Below are 21,198 nucleotides of genomic sequence, written 5' to 3' on the forward strand. Positions count from 1 at the left end.
TTCCCTCCTCCCTCTTCTCCCTTCCTCCTGCAACATTTTCCTTTCCTAGTCTCTCCTTCCTCTTTCTGGTAACGGCAACAGTAACTGCCATTACTGCTGTTTTCATAGACAAGGTCTCACTTTGTAGCCCAGGCTGTCCTGGGACTGCTAGTGACCCTCAGCCTCTCTAGTGCTGGATTTCGGGTTGGGGAGATGGGACATCTTGATAACATGGAGTCTGTTCTTGAGTATGGTTCCAATTCCAAATACTGCAGAAACACAGATTTTAATTAAGTTGCTTATAATCATTTACTTACACATAGTCCTCTTCCTTATGTTTTTCCTTATATTTTAGTTAACAAATAACAATGTATACTTACGATGTACAACCTTTTTTTTCCTCTGCCGGGGATTGAATTTAGGATGTAAACATGCTGGTCTAGCATTCTTCCACTGAGATCAGTCTCCCAGTGGTTACAACATGTTTTGGTACCTGGGGAATGGCTAAATCAACCTAATTAGCATCAGTACTGCCTCATATCCTTATCACTTTTTGTGAGACTCTGCTCTTAGAAATTTTCAATTATACAATATGTTGTTAGTAACTATAGTCACCATGAGTCCACTAGATCCTTTGAGCTGTTCCTCCTGTCCATTAATGCTTGTGTTCTGTTTTGGGATTTGTGTCAATATAGCCCAGGCCAGCCTACAACTCCCTATGTGGCTTCAGGCTGACTTTGAACTCTGTCCTCTCGACTCAGTCTCCCGGGTGCTGGATTACAGGTTGCACCTCCACACCAAGGCCAGCCTGTGATGTTACTTGCTTCTTACTATCCATTGGCTCGTAAGCAGAGTACTGTTTTAACATGACTAAAGGCCAGTTCTTTATCTTAGGGGCCAACCTGAAAGCACATTCTTTCCTCTGCTGCAGAGGCCCCTTACAGGGGACACAGATTCTCAGCTGAGTAAAGCAAAGCTTGCCATTCAAGTCCTCTTCTGATAGTCCTTAGCATGGGGTGGGCTGTCAGTCAAAGCTGTCTCCTGGTGGGACTGGCACATGCACACTGCAGCCAGTGAGGAGGCAGTGGGCAAATCCTTTGAGAGCCAGGGTTGCCCCTTTAGTTAGAGGAGGAGTAGTAATTCTTCCACTGTCGTTTTCCAATCTGAGTCACAGCTTAGGCACCTGTTGGCTGTGTGTCCCGTTTAGGCAGCCACAGAGCAAGGGACTGAAGGCTTCTATTTATCTGCACTGGACTCTCTGACTGTAACTGTAGCTTTTTGTAGCCTTCATAGAACATACCCATCCTTTCAGATTGTATCACCAAAACCAGCTGCGAATTGTATCACCAAAGACTTCTACATTGTAACAAAATTGCATCATCATGTTTATAAACTGAGTTCCTAAATTCTGACTGAATTTGAGAGCAGTCTGGTAGCCAAGGGAGAAAGCCATTGTTGCATGGTGGCAAAGGCTTTCAGGGAGAATCCAAAAGGTAACTCTGCTGAGGTTCACTACTACCAATACATGTGGATATAAGGAAGCCAGAGTCTGCACAGGCGGTGTGTTAGAGAGCCAGGGCTTGAAGATCAAGGCTTTGACCCTAGTTCAGTCTCAGTGGACTTCCTGTACTACGTTTCCTTCCCTAATTCCATGGGGTTCTGAAAAAAAGGAAAGGAAAACAAGAAAACAGACAAAAACCTACTAGTACCCACAGCAGCATAAACTGAGCTCACACTGTGTGCCAGATACTCTGTTCAGTTCTTTACATAGACTTACTTTTTACAGAATCCCCTTGGGGTTGATGTATGGATGTGGTAGTTGTCAAACAGCATAGCAACAAATTGTCCAAAGCAAAAACCCCTAGTAAATAATCATGGGACAGTAGCACAATTGTAGCTTTTAAATTCACTGTAATGGCCTGAGTCACTAGACAAAGACAATGGAGAAGGGTACCAGAAACAAATGAGAGTCCTGTCTACCAAAGTGTGTGTATGTATATATGTATGTGTGTATGTATGTAATTTATTATTGAATTATTACTAAAATGCATCTATACACACACATATCTATTTATTCTCCAAAAGGAAAAATACATTTTTTACATACTCATAGAAAAAATTTAAAAATATTTTTCCTGATTTTGAATGTGATAGTTGCTTATTATAGAAGCAGATAGCATCTTTCTTTGTATTTTGATTTTTTTCCAGTGGCTTTGCTGTGATAAGTGTTCTTAACAAATAAGTATTATATTGCATGGCTGTTTCATGTTTTCTTCTTCTTTTTGTTGTGAACACTGCCTGCTGTGTTTAAACAGCCTTCTAAAGAATGATCTAGTTTCTCCTGGGGTTTTATCACACACATGTACCAAGTTAACTTAGCTGCTGGCTCCCCATTGTTGGGCATTTGGTTGCTTTTGCTCTTAGTTCAACAGACACATGCTTGTGCATGTTGGTGTATGCAGGCATGGGTCATTTACAAGACAAAGTCATTCTCAGGAGAAACCAGACCTGAGTGATATAAAATTATAAGCCAAAATAAATTTAAATTAAAATATTCTGGGCTGGAGAGTTGGCTCAGTGGTTAAGGGCACTTCTTATTGTTATGAAAGACCTGGGTTCCATTCCCAGCACTCACATGGAGGCTCACCACCTCCTTAGACACCAAGCGCACATATGGTACACAGATGCACACACATAAAATAATAAAAATAAATCTTAAAAAAAGTTGAAAAAAACCCCAACCATTTGAAAAAAATTAAATCTTTAAAAAAAGCATTGGATGTATTGTTAGAGATCAGTTAAGACTATGTCAGTCAGAAAAAGGACCACATTTGAATAGCTTATATACACATAAGTGTATTACATAAATATAGAACTATATATTATATAAAACAGAGTGTGTTTATATTTAAGGCACTAATTTTTACCTAAATCTAGAGAACTGTATGATGCCTGGTGGTCCACACCAGGAATTCTAGCACTTGGGAGGTAGGGGCAAGAGGATTAGGAGTCCATGGTCAGCCTGAGTTTCATGAGACCCTGACCAACAGAACAGACAAACAAACAAATAGAAAAACAAGAACTGTATGAAAACAAATAAAGCTGAAGGATGTATAACAGAGCTAGAATAATGTCTTCACACTGAAATCGGCTGAAGGCTGTCGATTTCTCTCCAGAGAGACATTTTTTTTTTTTTTTTTTTTTTTTTTTTTTGGTTTTTCGAGACAGGGTTTCTCTGTGTAGCTTTGCGCCTTTCCTGGGACTCACTTGATAGCCCAGGCTGGCCTCAAACTCACAGAGATCCACCTGGCTCTGCCTCCCGAGTGCTGGGATTAAAGGCGTGCGCCACCACCGCCCGGCTTCCAGAGAGACATGTATGCACATGCATACCTTATTCTCTTCTCTGAAATTATACTTAAAACAAAGGTTTTGAGATAGGGTCTCAGCATGTAGCATTTGTTAGCTGGGAACTCACTCTGTAGCCCAGGCTGGCCTTGAACTCACAGAGATCCTCCTGCCTCTGCCTCCCAAGTGGTGGGATTAAAGGTGTGCACCACCACCACCACCACCACCACACCTGACTTAGAAATATTATTATTTTAAAAATTATGCATATGTGTATATCTTTTTGCAGGTATGTGCATGTGGGCGGGGTACCTTTAGAGACTAAAAGAGGGTGTCGGATCCGCTGGAGCTGGAGTTGTAGATGGTTGTAAGCTGCCTGATGTAGGTGCTGGGAACTGAACTTGGAAGAACAGGAAATGCTCTTAACTTGCTGAGCATCTCTTCAGCACCCAACACCACCATTTGAAAAAGACAGGGTATGGCTAGGTAGCTCAGACTGGCCTAGAACTCCTGACTACCTCATCTTCCCAAGTGCTGGGATTATGGATATGCAACCCCCTTGGGAAAATACACTTTTGAATAGGTAAAACTTTCGAAGTATCATTCTCATTTTTGTCTATATATTTATCTTGTGTCAAGAACTCTTGGCCTAAAATGATTTACATTGTAAGTTGTATTAAACAGAAAAATATCATTGAACGTGGTGGTGTACACCTAAGATCTCAGCATTCAGGGGCTCAGTCAGGAAGCTCACAAGTTCATGGCCATCCTGACCTACATGAAAAACACCTCCCACTCCCCCAAAGGAAAATGATGCTCTTGTTTTCTAACCTGGTTTTCTGGTTTGTAAAGTGTGTCTAAAGAAAATGGGAGAAGATATAGCAGTGACTTGGTACCATGTCCAGCAGACAGAGGAGGAGTGGATTAAAATTGTCTGCTTCTCCATCGCCCCTTAACCTCCTCAGTAACTTGTGAAATCCTTTTGTCCTCATGTAGAAAATCATTCCTCGCTGTGTGTTTGCACGCCAGCTCGTGGGACCTGGTGCTTTTGAACTTCAGAGTAGTAGCATAGTGTCATGAACGCAGCCAAGCAGTGGGGAACACCCTTGCTTTCCAGATGGAAGCTAACTTCTCAGTTCTCCAGGCCTTGTCCTCTGCCTCGGGGTCCCGAGTCTGGGAAGAGGGATGCCCTTGGTTTGACTTCTACGCTCTGATAAAGCACACAAACAAAATCACCTTGAGGAGGAAAGGGTTTATTTGACTAACCTATTCCGGGTCACAGTCTGTTGAGGGAAGCTGAGGCAGGAACTCAAGTTAGGGACCTGGAGGCAGGAACAGAAGCAGAGACCATGGAGGAGTGCTGCTCACTGGCTTGCTCGCCATGGCTTTCTCAGTGTGCTGTCTTGTCCGCTCCAGGACCCCTGCCCGGGGATGTACCACTGACTTGTAGCCTTCACTTAACCACTTTGCGGTGTATGCATGTGAAGCAAGGACACCTGTAAACTCCGGCTGGTAGGATGGCACACTGTAAAGGCAGTGATGGTCTGTCACGGCTCTTCCTCCTCCTGCTGTGTGCACAGACTGGCCTGTGAGGACTCCTGTTCTCTTCCTGTTCTGCTCCCTCCCTCTCCTGAGAGAGTTAACCGCTTTCTTCCTTCTTTCCAAAGAAAGAAAGTTGGCAAAACTTTCTTTCTTTTCTTTTTTTGAGACAAAATCTCACTGTGTAGCCTCTGGTTGTCCTGAATTATTTCCGCTCTATGGATCAGGCTAGCCTCAGACTCACAGAGATCCACCTGCCTCTTCCTCCAGAGTGCTTTGATTAAAAGCTGTGCCACCACCATGCCTGGTATAATCTCTGTTGTTTGTTCATTTGTTTGGTGGTACTAGGAACTACAGTCTCTACCTCTGAGCTATGGCCTCGTCTGGCAAATGTTTCTTGAATACCTACTGTGTGGCAGGCTTAGTCTAGGATCTAGGAAACATGGAAATGAATAAGACCCTTCCCCCAACAGTTGCAGTGCCATTAGTTCTGGTTTAAAACCTCTAGCTCTGCTTCTACTCATGAAGAAGGGCTTCTCTGCTTCTGGCCACAAATGGCCTTGAAATCTCAGTCAGCATCTGAGGAGACCACCCAGCAGTTCTTTGGAATATCTTCAAATCCTCTGTATCTTTGGGGTCAGCTCCTGACTCCTCAGGTCCCCTGACCAGCTCTCACTTCTCGGCTTTAGCCTTCTGCAATTTTCCCTATGGCTTGCTCTCAGCTGCTGTTTGTTTGGGTAGTGCTTAGGCTGAGCTGTTCTACAGGCAGGAGTGTGGGCTGACATGTTACCCAGACCTAAATGGCATCATCATCTGTGAGTCTGTGCTGTGGGCATTTTCTCAACCTCTCTAAGACTGTTTGTGGGGTATGATACTGATAATTGTATGTAGGGTAAACTGAAACCACAGGAAACAGGAGGCATTGACCAAGGGATTTGGGAACTGGCGTGTGTCAAGGGAACTGGCGTGGAAAGATAACGGATTCCTTCCAAAGCCACTAGCTCAATTCTGTTTATATATGTTCACTCGTCATAGTTTGTGGTTTTTGTGGCAGAGTCATCTGTTCAAAACTTAAAAGTGAGAGGGAATTTCGTTCCCGGGGTCATAAACCTTAGTAGCCATTCCTGCTCTTGAGCACCGGGTACTCTTTGCCAGCCCCGAAACAACACTAGTTCATCCAAGTGCGATTTGAGAAAATGAGATAGGGCAGTGACCTTGGGTCTCTGCATGAGATTTAGAAGACTACTTTACAAATCATTTTAGCATGAATTATTTCCAGGAAAGACTTGCACTGGCTATTAATATTATTTGTTTTTATGTTGCGTCTTATTTTCTTTTGCAGAAAGTGACCTTGTTTCTAAGTTCTTTGTGGGAGTCCGTCCATTGCAGACTGGATGCGCTTTGCAGCTGGGACTTCTCTGTTTTGCTCCGTTTGCCTTTGATTTTTACTCTGGGCAGTGTGTCCTTCTTTCCTGCTGAAGGGAAGAGTGAGAAGCAGAGCACGTTAGTGGCTTACTTAATACTTGTGGAATGTGCATCTGTCCTAAAATAGGAACTGTGACCAAGGATATGGTTGTCATATTTTAATACAAATTTGAATTGTGCTTTTTTCCCTCTTTCTTTTTATCTAACCATATGTGTTGAATAAGAGACGTAGAGAATAAGAGAGAAAAGTAGACAGCTCATGAATCTCTAGTAGTCTGGAATAAAGTCTTTGTTTGAAATTATAGAAGGAGTAAGGAAATACTGGCCCCAGCACTGAATTAGGAACATCTGTATCTATGAGAACTTGAGCAGGAACACTGAGCAACTGGAGCAGTGCCATCTGCATCCTGCCCTTCCATTCGACCCCAGAGTTCCAGCAACGAGGGGTCAGCAATGGCGCAGATGCCTGAGGAGCTGGGGATGGAGCTCATTGGGATTGTGCTGGTCTGACATTCATGAAGCCCTAGGTTTGGTCCCCAGCACTGCATAAGCAAAGTGTGATGGTGCTCACCTTTAACTCAAGCATTCAGGAGATAAAAGCAGGAGGATCATAAGTTCAAGGTCATCCTCAGCTACATTGGAAGTTTGAGGTCAGTCTGGGACACAAGAGATACTGTGGGTTTTTTTTGTTGTTGTTGTTTGTTTGTTTGTTTGTTTTTTTTTTTTTTTTTTTTTTTTTTTTTTTTTTGAGACAGGGTTTCTCTGTGTAGTTTTGGTGCCTGTCCTGGAACTCACTCAGTAGACCAGGCTAGCCTCGAACTCACAGAGATCCGCCTGGCTCTGCCACCCAAATGCTGGGATTAGAGGCGTGTACCACCACAGCCTGGCTGAGATACTGTTTTCCATAGTGTTTTAAAAAGGCAGTTGCCACAATAGCACCCACTTGTAGTCCCAGCTTTTCAGGAGGGCAAGGCAGTAGGCTTGTGCCTCGGTTTGTCCACCTCTAAACTGGAGATAATCAACAATGCCAGTGTCATTGGAATTTTTGTTTGATTGGGAGGTATAAATGAGTTCCTCTGTATAACACTCCTTGACTAGTGCTCGACACAGGGTGAAGCAGGTAGGTGTTTCCTCAGCATCGTTTCTGCTGCCCCTGCTATTGCCACCGTAGTGATCCCTTCCACCGTCACTGCTCCCCCCATGGCACCTTGCCCGTATAAGTCCCGTGTAAGTCCAGACGTCACTATTTCTGCTAATAGTACCGACCTTCGAGGACTGTGGTGGGGATGAAGTATACAGGCTGCATGGCAGTGTGGGTGACTGCTAGGTTGCAAGAAATGCTTACCATGGATGGTACTGTTGGGACCACAGCAGCTCCTGACACAGGAGTTGTTCACACCTGGGGTTCACTCTCCACTGTGAGTCGTGTCCCTTGGGAGTCATTTGTTCTTACCAATGAAGTACCAGTGGCTGAGAATGAGTTTCCTTTAATGATGAGAGGCACTGGAGTCAGTGGTTAAGAGTGGGCACTGCTCTTGCAAAGGATCCAAGTTCTGGTCCCAACACCCAGATTGGACAGTTCACAACTGCCTGTAACTTTAGCTCCATTGTTCTCCTCTCCTCTCCTCCCATGCACATATCTCCATGTAGACAGACAGACAGACAGACAGACACACACACACACACACACACACACACACACACACACTTAAAATAAAATAATCTTTAAAAATAAATTAAAAGTCTGGGTGTGGTAGTGTATACCTTTAATCCCAGCATAGGCAGACTGGTCTCTGAGTTTAAGGCCATTCTGATCTACATAACAAGTTCCAGGATAGCCAAGACTTCATAGAGAGACCCTGTCTCAAAAAAGCTTAAATAAATAAATAAATAAATAAATAAATAAATAAATAAATAAATAAATATGTCTAGAGCTCTATCAAAGCTGTCTGCATCCTAATATTACTAATATGTGTCCATCTTGAAAAGCAGGAGGGTGTTTGCACCCCCAGGATTGGTCACATCCTGGCTGTACTCTGGGAACAAGGTTCCCACAGTTACTAGTGAGTTATTTGTATGGTCAGAAAAGAGATTTGAAAATCACAGGCCCGGGGTGCTGTTAGGACACCAGGACTTCAGTCTTGCTCGTCAGTGTTCACTTTTACCGTGTGGCAAGCCTTGGCTCCTAACGATTGCCAGGCCAAAGCACCATAACCCTGTATAACCCAACTGTGCTTATCTTGTCCAAACATACTTATATGCCAGGAAATACTTGTTCAGATTATTAAAAATCACTTTTCTATTACATTAAGCAGCTATTGTTACTTGCCCTGAATTTATTTACTAATGTTACTGAGTGCCTGTTATGACTAGATATCTGTGGGCTTGTGAAGATAATTCAGACTATCTGTTTAAGATGTCTTTAGTTGGACATGATGGTTTATGGCCGTAATCCCAGCACTTGGGAAGCAGAGGGACAAAGAGAGTCCAAGGCAGCCTGGGTTACATAGCCACACCCTGTCTCAGAAACATCAATAAAAGCCACTTAGAATCAAGTCTGATAAACTGAGTATTTGCATAATAACTATAGCACAATATCACTGACTCTAGCATACTTTTCTGTCCTTCCCTCCTTCCCTCAACCCTCCCCAAGACAAGATGTGATAGGGTATCATGTATCCCAGGCTGTCCTCTTACTTACTATGTAGTCAAGGCTGACCTTGGACTCCTGCTTGTCCTAATTCTCCTGATTCTCCTGCTTCCACCTCCTAAGTAATGCCTGGCATTTTAAAGCTTAAAATTAAAAATATAAATATACATGTATATGTATTTTTGTACTGTTTTTAATTTTTAAGTATCTGAGTGTTTTGCCTGCTTTATGTCTGTACACCATGTTCATGCCTGGTGCCCATGGAGGCCAGAAGAGGGCATAATATCCCCTGGAACTAGACCTACAGATAATTGTGAACTACCATGTGGTGCTGGGAATCAAACCCAGGTCCTCAGAAGAGCAGCCAGTGCTCCTGACCGTTGAACCATCTCTCCAGCTTCCTCATTTTAAAACCTCCTGTTCACTAAGAGTGTGGTGGTACGCATGGGTAATTCTAGTACTTGGGAGGGCAAGGCAGGAGGATCAAGATTTGGGGGCCAGTCAGGACCATGTAGTAAGACTGTCTCCAAAAACAAAACAAAATCTTTTATATTCAGGGAAAGTAATAAATACGTTGCATTTGTGTGTAGCTTGGTTCTTCCCCCCCCAGGCAGGGTTTCTCTGTGTAGCTTTGCGCCTTTTCCTGGAACTCGATTTGGAGACCAGGCTGGCCTCGAACTCACAGAGATCCGCCTGCCTTTGCCTCCCGAGTGCTGGGGTTAAAGGCGTGCGCCACCACCGCCCGGCAAGCATGCTTATTTTATGGTGAAAAACAAAGGTTTAAGAACCATGCATATATATATGCATGCTCATTACATAAAATTTAGAAAATATTCAAAATTAAAAAGGAGTAAGTTGGATGTGGTATGTGGGAGGTAGAGGTAGGTGGATCTCTGTGAGTTCAAGGCCTGCCTGTCTAAATAGTGAGTTCCACACTAGCCAGGACTACATAGAGAGACCCTGTGTCAAAAGGGGGGAAAGGAGGACAGAAAAACTAATCACATATTTATGTATGTATACACATGCACGTGCATGTGTGTATTTTGCTTTTGAGACAGGTCTTATGTAGCCCAGAATAGCCTGGGATTTGCAGTGTAGCTGGAGTGCCTTTGAACTTCTGACCCTCCTGTCTTCCCTCATGACTGCTCGGATTGCAGGTTTGTGCCTCTTGCCTAGTTTATACATCAGACCCAGGGCTTGAAGCACTTCACCAGCAGAGCCACGTTCCCAGCCCCCAGCCATATCTTAGGAACTGGAAAATACCCTTTTAATGTTGCATTTCAGTCCTCATGTATCTTTTATACAGATGAAGTCATTCTCTCTTCCTGTCTCTGTGTGTGTGTGTGTGTGTGTGTGTGTGTGTGTGTGTGTGTGTGTATTCCTAAGCATCAGACTCTAGGCCTCGTGCCCTGTAATCAGGTCTTCTTCAGTTGATCCTCCTGCTTCAGTCTCTTCAGCCCTCACTTTCCATATTTGTATTCTGGCATTTTGTTTCAGCTATTATGTAATAATTTTTTCCCATGCCATTAACATACTTTGTAAATACAGTCTTAAAAGCTAAACAGCATTTCATCATCTTTGACATATAATTCACACCCATTCCCAAAATATCAGGTTCTGATTTTCTTTGATTAGAAATAATAAAGTAGAAAGTAAATTTATGTATGACTCATCTATACTTTGACTCTAAATTTCTGCCAGTGACATAAGTCAAAGGGAACTGTCTGCGAGGGTTTTACTACATGTGGTCTCGTTGCTCTTGGCAATGATGGTTAGTCTTATAAAATTTGTGGTGCTGATTGATCTGGATATTTATTATTTAACTACAAGAGACCCTTAGCTTTTCTGGAACTCACATTCCAAGCGTATGTTTACCATTCAAGAATGACTCCAGAGTCCATGACGTAAAGAAGTTTTTGTGTTTACTGAAGCTCACAGTTTAGTCACATGGGCTGAGCAGCTGTGAGGTGACCAGTACTGCTTAGCAAACGTCACTGGGGCTCCCTAGCTCTGTGCAGTACCCCTTATGTATTTATTGACTTAAATACTTTACCTTTTTTGAATGTAGAGAACGTCTGTGGGGACTGGAGAGACGGCTCATCAGTTGAGAGCGCGGGCTGATCTCCAGAGGATCTGGGTTCTGTCCTTAGCACCCACAGGGCAGCTCACATCTGCAACTCCAGTTCCAAAGGAGCCGACGCCATCTTCTGGGCTCTGCAGGCACCAGAAATGCATATATGCGCAGGCAGAACACCTTAACACATAAAATAAAAGTAAATAAATCTTTTACAAAAGAGGATTTTTGCTGGGCAGTGGTGGCGCACGCCTTTAACCCCAGCACTCAGGAGGCAGAGGCAGAAGGATCTCTGTGAGTTCAAGGCCAGTCTGGTCTACAGAACAAGTTCCAGGATAGCCAGGGCTATGAAGAGAAATCCTCCTCCCAAATACACACAAATAAAGAACAGAAAGAGGACTCTTTTGAAATTGTCCAGGCCATTAATTTATGGTATACAAACCTGTAGAAGAAAAGATACCTGCCCCAGAAATGTACTCAAGGAAAACCCCGGAGGACACTGACACTTGTAACCAAAGGACTGCACCTGCCGCCTAGTTTCTAGTGGCTAGATTATATGTATTCATCTTTTACTTCTAGCAGATAAATCTGGTTTTATTCTTAGTACCAACCCAAGTAATCATTTTCTTTATAAAAGTCATGAAATTATATATGCATATAATTAAACATGAAAATAAATACATTGTCATTGATGTATTGAGCTGCTGATGTCCCTCCCCCATTTACTTGCTATAATTTTAAAAGAGGTTCTTTAGGAAAGGAAATATGTAGAAAATAGTTTAATCTGTTTCTGAGAAAAACCTAGCAAGAGAGACAGCGCTTTGATCAATTGCAGGTTTGTATTAGCATCTTTCCTTACCCTTGCCTTCTTTCTTTTCTTGAACATGTGTGTGCTTTGGTTTTGTTTCTCATATATGTACTTTTTGTTTGTTTTTGTTTTGTTTTTTCAGACCGTGTTTCTCTGTGTAGCCCTGGTTGTCCTGGAACTAGCTCTGTAGACCAGGCTGGCCTGGAACTCACGGAGATCCTCCTGCCTCTGCCTCCCCAGGGCTGGGATTAAAGGTGTGCACCATCACCGGCATGTGTGAACCAGCCACCTACCAGCCCCTGCACCACAGTCTTTACAGATCCATCCTTCCTTCCTTCCTTCCTTCCTTCCTTCCTTCCTTCCTTCCTTCCTTCCTTCTGCTGACATGGGAGGTGGTGAGCTACAGTGGCCTCTTGTCTGGTCCCCAGAATGCTCATCTCCTTTATTTCATAGTCTCTGGCAAACCTGCACCCCCAATCCTTTCTTTAAAGGATTTTTTTTCCATTAAGATCTTAAATACACACAAAATGGTGCCCCTCTTGGCCAGCTTTATACTTCTTCATTTCTGGGTCTTTCATTTAATGATCTAAATGATATAAAGTTTCAGGCATGAACTTGATCTATAATGTGCCAGCCTCTCCAAGTGTTATGGCTGTTATGGAGGTATAAATCAGTCAGCTCTGATTGGCTCCTGGTTCCTGTCATTGCCTCACACACCACCACCACCACCACCACCACCACCACCCACCACCCACCCCCCCACCACCCACCCCTGCGCTCCTGGGCTCCTTGACCCCAGCTGGCCTTCATCTTGCCCACCTCTAAGTTTCAGCCAGAACTGAGGCAGGGGACTCAGAGTGCTGCACATTCTGTAGTTTGGCCTCTAGTCACCATTGTTGGCCTTGTGCCTTAGCTCTGAAAGCTGGACTCTGGTCCAGTCCTCTGTGCCAGAGTCCCATGGTAACCGCCTCATTTCTTTGTGGCTGCTTTTTATCAGCCCCATTCCCAGGGACTGAACCCAGTGACCATTGCGCTTTCCTGGTATCAGCCTCCAGCCTGTCGTTTGGACCACACTCTGGAGCACTGTTGCTCCTTGTTCTGGTGCCCACAGTCAGGAAGTCCCTGTTCTGGACACTTATCTCAGCAAAGAGCAGCTGTGTTCTTCCAGTTCCTCAGGCCATGATTCTGGGGTCATCCTTCACCCTTTTTATTCACGCACATCTGCTTTGAGCCTTCAGCAAATTTTTGACTCTACTTTAAGAGCACATTTAGTGCCGGAGATGTAGCTAGTTGGTAGAGTGCATGCATAAAACCCTGGGTTCAGTCCCCAGTACTAGATAAACAAGGCCTGGTGATACATGCTTGCATCCCCTGCACTTGGGGGGTAAAGGCAAGAGAATCAGAAGTTCAGAGTTATCTTCAGCCACATAGTGAGTTTGAGGCTAGCTTGGGCTACATGAGACTCAGTACCTCCCCAGAGCTCTCTAAAATAAAAATAAATGCCAAAAGTTGGGTCTGGTATTGTACCCCTGAATTTTAGCACTTGGGAAGTAAAGTTAAGAAGATCAATAGTGCAGGGCTATCCTTGGCTAAGTAGCTGGTTTGAGGCCAGCCTGGGCTCCATGAGATCATGTCTCAAAATAAAGAATTGAATGCATACATACAATAAAAGCACTCCAGAATCTTGACTGCTCTTGTCTGGCCCATCCCCTCTCTTCCCTGGAACCTTGCAGTAGCCTTCCTGCTGGGTTCTGACAGGGGAGTCCTTCTCAGCTGCCTCTGAGTGATCCTTTACAGCATGACCTGGATTTATCACAAGAAGCAGTCTCTGAGTGGCTTCATGGCATTCAGTATGTAGCCAAAGTACAAAGGAAGCCCATCAGTGCCCCACAGGCTCCCGTCACCTCTGCTCCTGGCTGACTACTGCCCCAGGCCTGACTCTCTTCCTCACTGCACACTTGGCCACACTTCCATGTTCTCTGTCCCCTCAGCCCTCTCTAGGACTTCTTGGACAGGGCCATTCTTCCAGCTTTCCAGCAGCTTGTTTCCTTACTTCTCCAGCTCTTCATTCCCATCAGTGAGGCAGCGTCAGGTCCGGAAAGTCACACTCCCATCCCAATCTTTGAGGTGTGTTTTCCTCCTTAGTCCTTATCACTGTCCAATACACAATAGGTTTTTATCTGTTATTTACATTATGTCTCTTCTGTCAGAGTGTCGGCTCCAAGAAGGCGGAGGTGCCAAAGTCTAAAACAGTACCATCTCCAGAGGAGTGGTTCCTAATTATTGACTGGGTGGAGGGATGAGAAGTTGAAAGTTCTTTACCTGTGTGCTAATACACTTCATATGTATTAAGAAATGCTCACAGTGACCGTATGTCATGGTACACTCATGATTCCCATTTTACACATAGAAAACTGAGGCTAAGTGACTTACTCAAGAGCATCTGAGCCCCAGACAAGTGCTCAGATGGGCAACAGGGCTGAAGGAGCAGACTTTAGCATGTTACTAGCTAGATCTATGTTCAGGTCTCAGCCCTGCCAGTGATGGAGTTTAAACCTCCAAGCTTCAGTTTCCTTATATATAAAATATGAACAAGATTCTTCCTCTCAGACCCCTGGAAGGGTTATGGGAGATCTTGAGTATGTCAGTTTCTTTTGTCTTTCTCTGATTATTGGCAAAGTTGAATTTTTTTATATATATATTTTTATTGGCCATTCAGCCTTCCTCTGGAGAGTTTCTGTTTATAACTTTTCCCAGCTTTCTTTTTGGTTTCTTTCTAATTAAATTGGGAGGAGTTCTTTGAGTATTAGAGATCTGGGTTGTTTTACAAATAGTCTTTCTCACTCTTTACCTATTGAATGATGTTTTCTTAGGTCCAGTGTTAGTTGATAATCAAGTTAATGAGAATACAGATGTATTCACTCAGCAAATATTTATTTCCTTAGGGCTAGGACATTTGGGGGTGCCCTTTCAGCTAGGACAGCTCTAGATCCTGACTTCCAATTTGTGCCACTGATGGTGGCCCTTCGAATTGGTTTTAGCAGATTCTTGAAAGAGGATATATTTTCTCAGAGCCAAAGAGACCCAAACATTTTCCAGATTTTGGCCATGTAATCAGAAATTTCAAAAGAGTTCTGGAATTTATCGGCTGGCCTCCAAGTTATCAGGCATCTGTTGTGCTGTCTGAGAGCAGCTTACTTTCAGCTCACTCCACCCTCCCTCAGCTGTGCAGCACAAATGGGGCGAATGATGAATGCTTCAGATGTCCCTGTGGGATGAACTCCAAAGGCAGTCTCTGGACTCATAATTCATATGGTCAGAACTTGGCAGGCTCTTCGGAAGTGCTCTGACTTCCTATCAGACCACCGGCTCTGCAGACCCTCCAGATCTGGGTGCTGCAGCCCTGGGGATGAGGGTGGCACCCAGATGCTGCCTAGCCTAGCTCAGGTTTGCTTTGAATTTGAACAGAAAAGCCGGGGCCTTCAGCCGTTGCCCTGAGTGGCCTGCGTGGCCTGAGTGGCCCTCCTAGGCCAGGTTTGCTTTGTGCAGACGTCTCACACAGGAAATATCTTGGAGGTCGAGCACTTGATGGTCAATGAAATGGGTCTTTCAGATACTACTTTTTAAAGAAAATGATTTATTATTTTACTTTTAGTTATGTGCATGTGGCGGGAGTTGGGGAGGTATGTGCACATGAGTTGGGAGTACTGGTGCAGGCCAGAGGTGTCCCGAGAGCCAGAGTTACAGGCAGTTGTGAGCTGCTCAATGTAGGTGCTGGGAACCAAAGTGCTCTTAACCACTGAGCCATCTCTCTAGCTCCTCTGCAAGTCAGTCGTGTGTGTGTGTGTGTGTGTGTGTGTGTGTGTGTGTGTGTGTTTGTCTCTCTTTTGTTCTTCATTTGAGACAGGGTCTTAGGTATCCTAGACTGGCCCCCAACTCACTATGTATAGTCTAGGATAACTTTGAACTCTTGTTCCTCCTGCCTCTACTTTCCAAGTCTGGGATTATAGGCACACACCATCATTCCAGGATTATGCAGTGATGGAGATCAAAACCAGGACTTCTGCACATGTAGGCAAACACTCCATCAACTCAGCTACATCCTTAGTCCAAGATTTTTTTCTTTTTTTTAAGATTTTATTTTTACTGGTGTGTGTGTGTATGCACATGTGCGTGCGTCACACAGAGGGAGCTGAAGTTACAAATGGTTGTGAGATCCCCTATGTGGGTGCTGGGAACTGAACTCAGGTCAAGAGCAGCAAGCATGCTTAACTACGGAGCCAGCCATAGACCTGTGGCACATGTCTATAATCCCAGCTCTAGAAGTTGAAGTAGAAGGGTCCCAAGTTTGAAGCCTGCCTGGGCTACATAATGAGACTCGGCCTCAAACAAAACAAAACGGTTAAAACCTGCCAGCCATCTGATGCATGAAATATATAAAAGTTTCATGTCCTGATTTGGCGTCTTAGATTGGCTGGTGGTCAGGAGTGTTCTCCCTGAAGCCAAGCTGGATCTCGTTACCAGCTTCTCAGTAACTAGCATTGGGTCCTTCGGTAAGATTGTTAGCTCTCTGCACCTAACTTATGATCAGTAACCTCTGGTGACTGAGCGTACCTAAGGTAGACTGGCAGGATTAAGTTAGCTAGTACATGTACATCCTCAGAATAATGCCCAGCATGTAGTTATTGCTCAATGAATGTTGCAGAATTCCTGTAGCAGCTTCTCTTGAGTGAAATGCTGGAGGCTGGGCATGTCAGCCTTCTTGTGTGATTTCAGTAAATTGTTGATACCACTGTTCTTCTCTGTGGGGTATGCTTTCTAGGGCTAGAGAACTGAGTTTTGCTATTTATATAAAGCTTCTTTTATTTTTATTTTTCTAAAGATGAGGTTTCATGTATCATAAGCTGGACTAGAACTCATTTGAGGATGACCTAGAACTCTGTGTGTGTTTGAGAGAGAGACAGAGACAGAGACAGAGACTCTCACTATGTAGCCCTGGATGGCTTCAATTCACTTTGTAGATAGATCAGGCTGACTGGGTCTTCATAGAAATCCACCTGCCTCTGCCTCCCAGGTGTTTGGATTAAATAGTGTGTCACCACACCTGCAACCTTGAACCTCTTCTAATCTTCCTGTCTCCACCTCCTGAGTAGTGAGACCACAGGCTTGTGCCACCATGCCCAATTTATGCCATGCTGGGGATTGAACCCAGAGCTCCACACATGTTAGGTGAACACTCTACTAACCCTCTCCATCCCCAACTCCCGTCAAACAGACCTCACTGTGTAACCTAGGCTGTCCTGGAACTGATAGTCCTGTGTCAGCTTCCTGAGTGCTAGAATTACTGGCCTGTGCTACTCTACTGGCTCTTCCATAGAGCCTCTTAGATTCTGGGCAGGCTGGTTCACATCTGAGTGATTCCTCATTGGCTGGCTAAAAATACCCCTGCTGGAGTCTTAGCTGGCCCAGCCCGGGGTCATCCAGACTGGATGTGAGTGTCCTGCCTCAGTGTAGCTCCAGGAGAGGCAGGGACTATCAGAAAGAAGACAGCCAGGATGTGGCAGAGCTGGACAAGGGCCGAAGCTCTTTCTCCAGGTGCCCTTGCGTTTGGACTCTGAAATTCGGTGCTCTGATTGCCAGGCCACTGAAGAGTGGGGAGGGAGCAGCAGTCAACGCAGGGCCTGTCTCTAAACTTCTAAGTCACCACATATTTTGGCCGTAGAATCAGCCAAAGTTTTGTTCCAGTTCCTTACAAAATTTCACAATATTCAGGCGTTAGACTTGGTCCCTATGTTGTGAAATGGCTGGGTTTTATGCTTTAGACTTGAAGGTGAAGACTTAGTTGTTGATTATTACTTTGGATGTTTTCCAAGAGTCAGTCAGAATGCTATCCGTGGAGGTTTCTCCACAGGCCTAAATGCCAGATACTGGAGCAGTTTCCCTGTTCAAAGACAATAGTTGCTCCCAGGGTACAGAAGTTGGTTGCCTTGACAACAGATAGCTGATGTCTTAGCTCTTTTCTTTCTTTACTCCCAACCTCTTGGGGACTTCAGAAAGCTCTCCCCTCCCATTTTCTCCTGGAAACTTGTTTGTAACAGTAGTAACCATTTTGTATTCTAGTTCCTCTTTACCTCACCCCCCACCTCCCAGTACCAAGGATGAACATAGTTTTAGCTAAACATCGTATCATTGAGCCATATCCTCATCCCTTTTTAATTATTTATTTGGGGACAGTGTCTCAGTGAGGTGCCCAGAGTGGCCTTGCACTCTCTCTGAAACCAGTCAGACCTTGAACTTTCAGCTTTCCTGCCTCAGTCTCCTGAGTAGCTGCAAATTCAGGCACCCCCAGGTCCAGCTCAGACTTCCCCCTTTCTTTGAAGGAGGGAGGTTGGCATGCTGGGGATTGAACCCAGGACTTCATGAGTGCTGGCAAGTGCACTACCACTAAGCTAGGCTGCTGGCTGTTCTAGTTCGTTTATTTATTTGCATGAGCTCTCTCTCTCTGTGTGAATGCGTGTGCGTGCGTGTGTGCGTGCGTGCGTGCGTGTGTGTGTGTGTGTGTGTGTGTGTGTGTGTGTGTGTAGACGTTGCAAGCCACAGAGCATGTGTGGAAATCAGAGGACAACTTGCAAGGGGAATCGGCTCTCTCCTTCCACCATGTGGGATCTGAGGATGTCAGCTTGGCAGCAAGTGCCTTTACCTGCTGAACCATCATGCTAGCCTTTATTCTAATTTATTTATTTGTAACTTTCGTATATACCTTTTAGTATTGTGTGTGACGTGTGTGAATGTGTGCATGCATGCCCCCCCTCCACCTAGCACACGTTTGGAGGTTGGGTTTCAGGATTGAATTCAGTCTTGGGCACAAACTCCTTTATGCACTGAGTCGTCTCACCGGCCCTTTTCTAGTTTTCTGAGTGCAAAGGAAAACACTTCCCCACAGATGTTACAGATGTTAGCCAGGAGGTATTTGTTTGATTGGGACAGAGTCTTAGCATGTAGCCCTGACTGGCATGAAACTCTTCACATAGACCAGGCTGGCCTTGAAGTTGAACTGATTCTCCTGTCTGCCTCCTGGATTGCTGGGATCCCAGGACTGTGCCACCACCCCTGCTGTTTTCCGTCTTGTTTTGGTGCTTTGGATTGAACCCACTTTCCGAAGCTGCACTCCAGCCTCTAGGCAGGTATCTCGGGTTAGAGGACAGAGCCACTGAGTACTGAGCTCCACTCTGTGTGTTCTGTCACTTAATTCTCCTGCTGGAGTAGAGACTGGCATCTTATCCCTGTTTGACTAATGCTTAGACAGTCGCATACCCAAGGCTACGGTGGCAAGTGACAGCATCGGATTCTGACCCAGAGTTTTCGCCTTCTTTGTTGTCTGTTCAGGCCTTTGCTCTTATTCAGCAAATAAGATAGGACACACAGGGTCAATTGTTTGCTGTGGAAATGTGGTTTACCCTTTCCAGGCTATATAAATGCCCTTTTCTGGCCTCTGGGACCCTCAGATGGCCACTCAGTGTCACTTTCGCCTGGTCATTCTCTTAGATTATACTGTTTATTCACTCCCTCAGCCACCTGAGACATAGTTTTGTTAATATAATCCTACTTCCAGCCCTAAGCAAACTTTTCTTCCCTTAACTACCAAAGAAATGTTTCCTTTTGGCAGTCCCAAGTCCCCCATTCCCTGAGACTTTCACACTGGAACCTGGTCAGAAGAGGCCGGAATTGGGAGTCTGTGGTCCTGATGGAAGTGGTCTGTTATCAGGGAAGAAAGCATCCAGACCAGGAGGACAAGCAGCGTCCCACAGGTCAGAAGGCAAGGGCAGACATGGCCACACAGAGCACGGTCTTCCTTCCCCTGAAGCGCCTCTGCCAACACTTAATCTCTTCCGTGTCTCATCGCCATCTTGGCATTCATGAAGTTGCTCAACAGATGCCCTGGACCAGTCTGTGCCTGTTTAGGCTCTGAGTAGTTTTTGAGGTTTGTTTAGAGTTAATTAATTAGGCTAGTCATTTAAAAGTTTTAATATGCAGTCATTACATGTTAATTAAAAAGAAAAAAGTAGAAACTTACACACGGCTCCTGAGTTAAGTGTAACTGAAAACAAGGCAGAGAGACTGTTGAAGCGAGGCGTTGAGGGCAGCGCAGCGTAGCCCGGCTTGGGTTTCTGCCAGCCGCAGTGGCTGGAGCTTGTCACAGCCCTCTGTCCATTTCATGACTCGCCCTGGAAGAGCAAGATTTATAGCACAGAGGGGACGCTCGGCTGTCAGCACAGGTGCAAACCGAAAGCAAGAAAACTCAGCAAGCAGTTAGCTCCTCAGCTAGCGTGAGCATGAGTGTGAGTGTGAGTGTGAGTGAGGCCGGGGCTCTGCTCTCCCAGGCTGAAGCCTCGCAAGCCCTGTGTGAGCTTTGCTACCATATTTGCCTTTGTTTCTCAGTTAAGTGGAAAGGGAAGTTTTCTTCTTTCTGCTTTTCTCTCTCCTCCACCCTGGCCTCTCTTTCATCTCTTTGTTCTTGTTTTGCTGTTGAGACAGGATCTTGTGATGTAGCTTTGGCTGGCCTGGAGCACACTGCATAGACCAGGCTGCTCCTGAACACTTGGTGATCCTCCTGCCTCTGTTTCTCTCGTGCCAGATGACAGGTGCGCCTCTTCTTCACAGTGCCTGACTCCCTTCTTTCCATCAGTTTCTCCCAGGAGTATTTGGTGTCCCGCTACTGTCGCTCCATTACAGGTTAAAAAGCACGTTCAGTCTGTACCGTGTATTACATACCCATGGTGGCTAACCCCAGAGTAGGTGCTGTTCCTGCCCCCAGCTTACATACAGGGCAAAGGTGGGGGCTAGCAAGGCTACGGCCCTTCCTAAGGCAGACTGGAGCCTTTCCTTCTAGAGTTGACACTCATAACCGTAGCTCTCCGCCAGTAGCTCTTGTTCTTTTGTTGGTTTTCCGAAACAGAACTATTTTCTCTGAATGCAGAAGTTGAAACCTGTTAAGGAAATTCAACCAGAGTATTTCTTGAAGAAAAAAAGAAACCATTTCCTGAGTTCTTCATTTGTTAACTCCATGGCGTCATCAGGGCTGGTCTACTCAGCTCTCTTGACTTCATACTAAGAATGAAGTGGAGATAAATCCTTTGGGAACTGAAGCTGTTTGGGGGCAACACTTGGCACCCTTTGATTTTTGTTTTTGGGGGTTTTTGGGGGGCAGCCTTTGTTTGAATTTCTTTCTGCCTTACCTTTGGTTCTTGAGGCTTGTAGAACTGACTGGGCCTCCCTAGTCAAGGAGTACAAGCAGGCAGGGAGGTCCCAAACTAGTCCCTACAGTGCTGAGGTCCTCTGGTGCTGCTGGGCAAGTGCTCAGAGTTGTGCCCTAGTCTG

General features: G+C 45.0%; 1 protein-coding gene across 1 annotated transcript in view; it reads left to right on the forward strand.

The window, feature by feature from the left end:
- Positions 1 to 21,198, forward strand: part of Crtc3 (CREB regulated transcription coactivator 3) — a 108,201-nt gene that overhangs the window by 17,828 nt on the left and 69,175 nt on the right. The gene's annotated exons all lie outside the window — the stretch shown is intronic.

Source organism: Peromyscus eremicus, chromosome 1 (assembly GCF_949786415.1).
Source record: "Peromyscus eremicus chromosome 1, PerEre_H2_v1, whole genome shotgun sequence".
In the NCBI taxonomy this organism is placed as follows: Eukaryota; Metazoa; Chordata; class Mammalia; order Rodentia; family Cricetidae; genus Peromyscus; species Peromyscus eremicus.